Below are 8,843 nucleotides of genomic sequence, written 5' to 3' on the forward strand. Positions count from 1 at the left end.
TTCACAATTGGCGATTTCATACACATTATTTAATGATTTCTACATTTGTAAAACATTATTTGTAAACGAAATACAACACAATATTTTTATAAACGGTATTACTGCTTATCGTTTACACCCCGCGCCCTTTTTCCCTTACGCCCTTTTTTGATGTACGCAAAAAAGGGCGTGTGGTGTAAACGATAAGTGGTAATAGCGTTTAGAAAAATATTGTGTTGTATTTCATTTACAATAATGTTTTACAAATTAAAAAACATTAAATAAACATTAAATAATGGGTATGAAATCGCAAATTGTGAACACGATAATCTTCCGTTTTAAAAAAAAACTTATAATTACATTTGTTAATAAACGATAATATATGTATAATATACATTTATCGTTTCTTCATATAATAAAATCTGAAAATATTCTTTATAACAATGAAAAAAATATTTATAAGTACGTTCGTAATAACTGTTGTAAAACATTAGTAAATATTACTAACATATTACTACAACTAAACCCAACCCTACTCTCACACAGAATTCTTCCTCTACCTATCCCTAACCCTAAGACCCCCCCTGGTGGTGCCTAACCATACATGATTTCAAACATTTTTTTACAAATAAATAACTGCAAAGTGGGGTGTGCGTAATTATTCAGCCCCTTTGGTCTGAGTGCAGTCAGTTGCCCATAGACATTGCCTGATGAGTGCTAATGACTAAATAGAGTGCACCTGTGTGTAATCTAATGTCAGTACAAATACAGCTGCTCTGTGACGGCCTCAGAAGTTGTCTAAGAGAATATTGGGAGCAACAACACTATGAGGTCCAAAGAACACACCAGACAGGACAGGGATAAAGTTATTGAGAAATTTAAAGCAGGCTTAGGCTACAAAAAGATTTCCAAAGCCTTGAACATCCCACGGAGCACTGTTCAAGCGATCATTCAGAAATGGAAGGAATATGGCACAACTGTAAACCTACCAAGACAAGGCCGTCCGCCTAAACTCACAGGCCGAACAAGGAGAGCGCTGTTCAGAAATGCAGTCAAGAGGCCCATGGTGACTCTGGACGAGCTGCAGAGATCTACAGCTCAGGTGGGGAATCTGTCCGTGGGACTGCACAAAGTTGGCCTTTATGGAAGAGTGGCAAGAAGAAAGCCATTGTTAACAGGAAAGCATAAGAAGTCCTGTTTGCAGTTTGCCACAAGCCATGTGGGGGACACAGCAAACATGTGGAAGAAGATGCTCTGGTCAGATGAGACCAAAATGGAACTTTTTGGCCAAAATGCAAAACGCTATGTGTGGCGGAAAACTAACACTGCACATCACTATGAAAACACCATCCCCACTGACAAATATGGTGGTGGCAGCTTCATGCTTTGGGGGTGCTACTCTTCAGCAGGGACAGTGAAGCTGGTCAGAGTTGATGGGAAGATGGATGGAGCCACATACAGGGCAATCTTAGAAGAAAACCTCTTGGAGTCTGCAAAAGACTTGAGACTAGGGCGGAGGTTCACCTGCCAGCAGGACAACGACCCTAAACATAAAGCCAGGGCAACAATGGAATGGTTTAAAACAAAACATATCCATGTGTTAGAATGGCTCAGTCAAAGTCCAGATCTAAATCCAATGTTTGGAATCATGTATGATTTTCGTTCCACTTCTCACGTGTACACCACTTTGTATTGGTCTTTCACATGGAATTCCAATAAAATCGATTCATGTTTGTGGCAGTAATATAACCAAATGTGGAAAACTTCAAGGGGGGCGAATACTTTTGCAAGCCACTGTATCTCCCCTGGTGGTGCCTAACCCTAAATCTCCCCTGGTGGTGCCTAACCCTAATGCTGGGCATACACGAGTCAACCCGGCGGCTCGATTAGCTGCCGGATCGACTCCCGCCGCATCCCTGCGGGCGCCCAGATCGATTCCCGCTAGTCCCCACGTGCATTTCTTATCTTCCTTTCGTTTGTCTTGTATTGTCCACCCGCGGGGATCGAGCGCGTAATCGATCCGCCGTGTGATCGGACATGTCGGAAACTATCAATTGAGCCATCAGTGGCTCGATTGATAAGGGCCCGTTGACCCGTGTATGCCCAGCATTAGACCCCCCTGGTGGTGCCTAACCCTTATTCCCCCCTAGTGGTGTCAAACCCTAATCCCCCCTTAGTGATCACTTTGTAGTGTGGATAATAATGTTTTACAAATAGTGACTGTAAAAAATATATTACAATTTACTTACTGATCGCTTTATTGGGTGAATAATAATGTTTTACAAACAGTAAGGGATAAAATTTTAAATAACGTTTTAGTTAAATGCTAATGCAATGCTATGGGTAATTTTATAAAATCACATCTCTCATGTGGGATCACACCCATAGCATTACACTAGCAAGAGCTTTTCATATCACAAGCGCTTAGAAATGGCTTAGTAACGTACTGCTAGTGTGTTCCAGGCCTAAAAGTCTTTCAATAAGTAGATGGCAATGGCTCTCTGGGATCTGCAGTCTAAATAATGGCTGGTAATCTTGCTATATAATCCTTTGAGTCTTGCACAGCTTGCTTAATTAATTCAGACAAAATCTGCTGGATGTTGCTTTGGATCTCTGGGCATCTTGACGAAACATTCCTAACACACCAGTTTCCCAGGAATAATGTTCTTCCGCATTTGCTTAGGGTGTGAATGGTGGACCCTGATTGGTGTCTTCTAGCTGTTCTCATGTCTGTAGTGTGAGGATTCTTTAAAGTGGGAGTGTCACCATAAAAATCAAATTTCAGCGGCAACTGGTCTGAGTTTATTAACCTCCCTGGCGTTTTGATTACGTGCAGCGCACGGCAGCGGGAGGGTTTATTTTTTACCTATTTTTTTTTCATGTAGCTAGCCTAGCGCTAGCTACATGATTCCCCCCTCCCTGCTCTCTCCCTCCCACCCTTCCGATCGCCGCCGGTGTTAATGCCCATCAGGAAATCCCGTTCTGAATGGGATTTCCTGTAGGGCTTCCCCGTCGCCATGGCGACGATCGGACGTCAGGGGGAGTCCCGATCCACCCCATAGCGCAGCCTGGCGGTGATTGGCCAGGCTGCGCAAGGGGCCCTCTTTCGCGGCGGTGGGGGGGGGGCGCTCTTTCGCGGCGGGTAGTGGCGGATCGTCGACAATCGGGAAAACACGCAGCTAGCATAGTGCTAGCTGCGTGTTTAAAAAAAAAAGTATGCAAATTGGCCCACCAGGGCCTGAGCAATCCACCGCGACATTACTGGACGAGCTGAGCTCGTCCGTAACGCCCAGGAGGTTAAGTGATAAAGATGCTAATCCTGCATTCAAAACTTTTTCTGCTGTTATGATTTGGAGTTATCACATACTTTAGGAGCACTGGCCCTTTAATAGTCAATGCCAAACAGTTGCATGCTGGGGGTTCTTTTTCTCTATAATATATTCCTCATCTTCCATTTACTTCCCTGCCTAGCTGCTTATCTGAAACACGATACTCTGCTCACTTGAGTTTATAAGCAAGGCTGAGGTGACTCAGCGATTGGAGGAGAAAAGAAAAAAAAATTAAGGGCAGAAATGACATCAGGATTTAGCCTCAAACTTTGGGCAAAAGACATGGTTCCCACCACGAACAGAATTCTCTTCATTTACTGTATAAAATTCACTGAAATCAAAGCGTGGACAGTACAATACATGTGTTATGCAAGTAGATCAAGTATTTATCTACTTATATATGTGTTCGTTTCCCTGGCATAGTATGGCTAATCCTCCTGCTTTAAGCCAATGCCCAGGATGAGCATGCAGTTCAGATGCTTTGACTCTGGTGTAACTCCACTGGCTGCATGCTTGTTGCAGGTGTGTGATTCAAAAACAACTTAATCCAAAAGCTTAGCCTGACAGCCAGGGCACTGGCATTGTTTATAAGGAAATGAAGATGGCAATGTCCGTATTCCAATCACTTCATGTTCCCTTTAAGTGACTTCATGAGGGCATTTTGCATGGGAGAGGCTGAACCCATCAGGGGCTGCAAAAACAGCCAGGCAGGTAAAGGAAAAAGCAAACAATATGGTCCATAACAGGTAGCAGTGTCTTCATATGAAGGAAGGGACCGGATAGTCACAAGAAATTGTGTATTTTTCTGCAGACAAGTAAAAATCAATCACTGAGCCTCTGTTAGGCTGTTGAGTGACTAAATTAGCCAGAAAATATTGAAGTTGCTTTAAAGCGGATCCAAGATGAAAAACTAACTATAACAACAAACTTGTCTATATAGCTTATCTAAAGTTTAGATAGTTTACACAGCAAATATAGCTGCAAACAGCTTTAATAGAAAATGATTATTTCTTCCTGTGATACAATGAGAGCAGCCATGTTGTTTGTAAACATTACACACAGGCAAAGCTGATAGCATCTCCAGCTCTCTGCCTGTGACAAATTCACTCTGCGCTCCTCCTCTCTGCTCCCCTCTGCCTCTGAAATCAATGGCTAGTAACACCTCCTCCTCCTGCCCAGACTGAGCTCCCATGAGCCCTTGCTACTGCCAAGGCTCTCTGAAAACCTGTGGGAGTGGTTTATTTAGTTTATAGGGAATTAGAGTATTAAAACAAAAACAAAAAAGTATTTGGCTTGAGGAATGCCCTATAAACAATAGGAAACAAACACAATTATGCAATGAGTAAAAGTTCACCTCGGATCCACTTTAAAGCAAAAGACCACATGGAACAGCCATTTTACAGAGGTGGCATATTTGTATACTAGCATTTCGGATTCAAATAACAGCCAAGACGTATCTGCATTAAAGGACACCCGAGGTGAAAATAAATGAATGAAATAAATTATTGTATCCATCTTCCTTCTCCTAAAGATGACTTTTTAAGATAATCCAGTTTTATTTTATGTTTAAATCTACTTTTTAAGTTTTAACTGTTTTATTGTTTTTGCTCAATTACACATTCATTGAAGTATGCCAGAGCTAAAAATCTATGAACTATTGACCCTTTGTATCTCTTTCCTGCTCTCAGAAGCCATTTTCTGCTAGAAAAGTGTTTTATAGTTGGAATTTCTTATCAGTGAGGGTCACACTGTAGTCACTTCCTGTCTGAGTCAGGACTGAGTCAGCCACTTACATACCTGATATTTAACTCTTTCAGGTAGAGAAAGAAAAAAAGGAACACAGCATAGTTATTTGTGTGCTAGGCACTGTACCCATGTCTATCTCATCATGTCATATGTCACTTCGTGTATCCTTTAAAGGGAAGGTTCAGGGAAACCTGTAAAAAAATAAAAATCCCTATCCACTTACCTGGGGCTTCCTCCAGCCCGTGGCAGGCAGGAGGTGCCCTCGCCGCCGCTCCAGAGGCTTCCGGTCGTCTTCGGTGGCCGACCCGACCTGGCCAGGCCGGCTGCCAGGTCGGGCTCTTCTGCGCTCCAAGCACGGGCTCTTCTGCGTCCCACGCCGGCGCTCTGACGTCATCGGACGTCCTCCGGGCTGTACTGCGCATGCGCAGAACTACTGCGCATGCGCAGTACAGCCCGGAGGACGTCCGATGACGTCAGAGCGCCGGCGTGGGACGCAGAAGAGCCCGTGCTTGGAGCGCAGAAGAGCCCGACCTGGCAGCCGGCCTGGCCAGGTCGGGTCGGCCACCGAAGACGACCGGAAGCCTCTGGAGCGGCGGCGAGGGCACCTCCTGCCTGCCACGGGCTGGAGGAAGCCCCAGGTAAGTGGATAGGGATTTTTATTTTTTTACAGGTTTCCCTGAACCTTCCCTTTAAGTATGTACGTTCTTCCAGTGTTTGTATGGGTTTCCTTCCACATCCCAAAAACTTACTGATCACTTAAAGTGAACCCGAGGCAAACTTCAGGTAAAAAAAAACACTGCATGTGTTCTCCATGCCCCTGTGGCCACTCGCCAGGACTCTCTGGAAGATCCGGGCCATGCCCTTCTTCATGCTTGAGTGCGGCCGTGCTGCACCTGTGCAAACACAGCCGCACCAGCACAGGTGCAGCTCATGCACGAGCAGCTCCAGCCTACTGGGCAGCAGCAGCTGTACTGTTGAATTTCTTTGGGGAAGGAGGGTCCATGAGCAGCAACAGAGGTCTGGAGGACAGCGTGGGAAGCCTCTACAACACGGGTCAGGAACCTTTTTGGCTGAGAGAGCCATAAACGCAACATATTTTAAAATGTAATTCCGTGAGAGCCATATTATGCTTCAAACAGGGACAGGGCGCATGTGCAGCAGAGGGCTCACATCCCTGTTGCCATGGTAATGTGTATACAGTTGATCCTCCAGGCAGCAGAAGTGTCAGACACGTCTTCAGCTCCTCTTGGGTTTCAGAAACATCAGCAATTTCCCCCGAGAGCCAGACAGGAGAAACACCGACTAACAGCTTGTACAATTAGCTGGCTGACTTGGGGGTTGATTTACTTTGTAGAACGAGATCCCCGCACTTTGGCCCAATAGGCTGCCTGTCAAGTGACAGGCAGCCTATTGGGCCAATCAAAGTGCGGGGATCTCGTCCTATAAAGTCACTGGACCTGACAGGGTCCAGAGTGGGACAATTGGAGCAGCCATTTTGTTTTGGGGGGAGCGCGAGTAAGTTAGTAGTAGCAGTAGCAGTAGCATACCTACTTTGAAAATGTTATTTGTGCTGCCACACTAAGCTGTGCTGCTTGAGTAGTGCAGCTTAGTAAATCAACCCCTACTGATTTGTATGTGAGCCAGATGTACCCATCAAAAGAGCCACATCTGGCTCCCGAGCCATAGGTTCCCTACCCCTGCTCAACAGTGTACATGCCAAACTCTGGCCTGCAGAGCTATTAAATTTGGCCCGCAAGTGGTTTCCTCACTTTGCATTATGTTTAACCCACTCTAGGCCACCAGGGGAGCTATTTTGGAGGTAAAGTAGTTCACCAGGTAAGCCACATAGGGGAGGGAGGAGAAAGCACTAGACACCAGGGAACTGTATAGGGGAGGGGAGTGCATTTTACACCAGGGAACTTTATTAGGGAGGGAACTGGCCACTAGACATTGAGGGTTGGCTCATGGATTGGTCCCAGTGATCAATTTTGGCCCACTTTCTGTTAGAGTTTGACACCCCTGCTCTACAGTATCCAGAGGTTTCCCTCAATTTAGGCAAGTAGCTTCTTCTTGACCCAAAGGTTGCCTTGTGCACACTGACTCTCCTGCTGATCCTGTGCCTCTAATACTTTCAGCCACAGCCTCTGAACAAGCATGCAGATAAGGTGCTCTGACTGAAGTCAGACTTGAGTAGCTGCATGCTTGTTTCAGGTCTGTGATTCAGCCATTATTGCAGCCAAAGAGATCAGTATGACTGCCAGGCAACTGGCATTGTTTAAAAGGAAACATCCATATCCCTCTCAGTTTAGGTTCCCTTTCGGGTTTAACTTATTTTATCGTTTTTAAATTTCCCTTTCAGGAGTGTAATAAGTAAATTCTTGTTTTCACTTATGTTATCGTTTTAAAATTCGTTTTCTTAAGTATAATGCTTAAATATAATTTTCAAGCTTATTGTATTACAAATATATCGCTTTTGGTATTAACCTTGTTTTCAGAAATTTAATGTGTAAATTATAGTTTTCAGATTTGTTATCTAATAGGTTGCTTTTAATATTACCATTATTTTAAGATTTTTAATGCGTACGTGATTATAAGGCTATTTATTCTATTATCAATATATAACTTTTTCTATTTATAATATTTTTAATGCGTACATGATTGCAAGGCTATTTATTCTATTACAAATATATAACTTTTACTATTCATAATATTTTAATGTGTACATGATTGCAATGCTATTTATTCTATTAAAATATCTAAATTATTTTATTTATGTTATTTGTAGTGAAGTATTTTACGGTATCAAATATATTATTGTTTCTATGTGTGTAAGGGTGTTTGTGCAGTGGGGATGGTTAGAGTTAGGCACCACCAGCGAGATGGTTAGGTTTAGTCACCACCAGGGGGGTGGTCAGGGTTAGGCACCACCAGGGGGGTGGTCAGGGTTAGGCACCACCAAGGCGGTTTTAGGGTTAAACACCACCAGGGGGGTTTTAGGGTTAGGCACCACAAAGGGAGTTTTAGGGGTAAACACCACCAGGGGGGGTTTAGGGTTAGACACCACCAGGTGGGTGATTAGGCATCACCGGGGGGTGTTTAGGGTTAGGCACCACCAGGGGGGTTTTGGGGTTAAGGACCACCAGAGGGGTCTAGGGGTTAGGGATAGGTACAGGGAGGGTTCTATGTGAGAGTAGTAGGGCTAGGTATAGTTCCAGTACAATATTTATATATACAATTCATTAAACTATTCTTATTGCTACGGGGGGAAGGGGGGGGATCCTAGGGGTTAGGTATAGGGAGAATTCTGTGTGAGAGTAGTTAGGTATAGTTGCAGTAATATACCTGTAATATCTACAATTGTATTACTATGTTTAAACTATGTCTAAATATTGTTTTTGTTATAGACGGTATTTTGCCATTTCATTACCGTTAATGCAACATATTTAGCACTTGATTTTCGTTTATAATATAGAAACCAAAAATATTGTTTTAGATAAAATCTTATAATTTCGTCTATATCCCCGCGCCCTTTTTGCATGTACGCGCTGAGATTGGAGGTTTCCTGCTGGGTCGCCTAAACTAGACTAGCGTGGATAGCTCTACCACAAGACTGTATTTCGATCTGACTGTACATACTGAAACTTATTTTAGACATCTGTTATTCCTTTTTTTTTTTTTTTTTCAGAACAATACCAGTTTTAATTCAATGGTATTACAGGTGTGTGGGAAACTTGTGACATATTTTCAAGAATGACTGTACTTGGAGAATGCCCCAATGATCCCAGTAGC

At 43.6% G+C, this 8,843-nt stretch overlaps 1 protein-coding gene across 1 annotated transcript in view; it reads right to left on the minus strand.

Annotated features, from left to right (window-relative positions):
- Positions 1 to 8,843, minus strand: part of LOC137539024 (uncharacterized) — a 42,923-nt gene that overhangs the window by 33,284 nt on the left and 796 nt on the right. The window lies entirely within an intron of this gene.

The sequence above is a fragment of the Hyperolius riggenbachi genome, chromosome 11 (genome assembly GCF_040937935.1).
Source record: "Hyperolius riggenbachi isolate aHypRig1 chromosome 11, aHypRig1.pri, whole genome shotgun sequence".
Lineage (NCBI taxonomy): Eukaryota > Metazoa > Chordata > Amphibia > Anura > Hyperoliidae > Hyperolius > Hyperolius riggenbachi.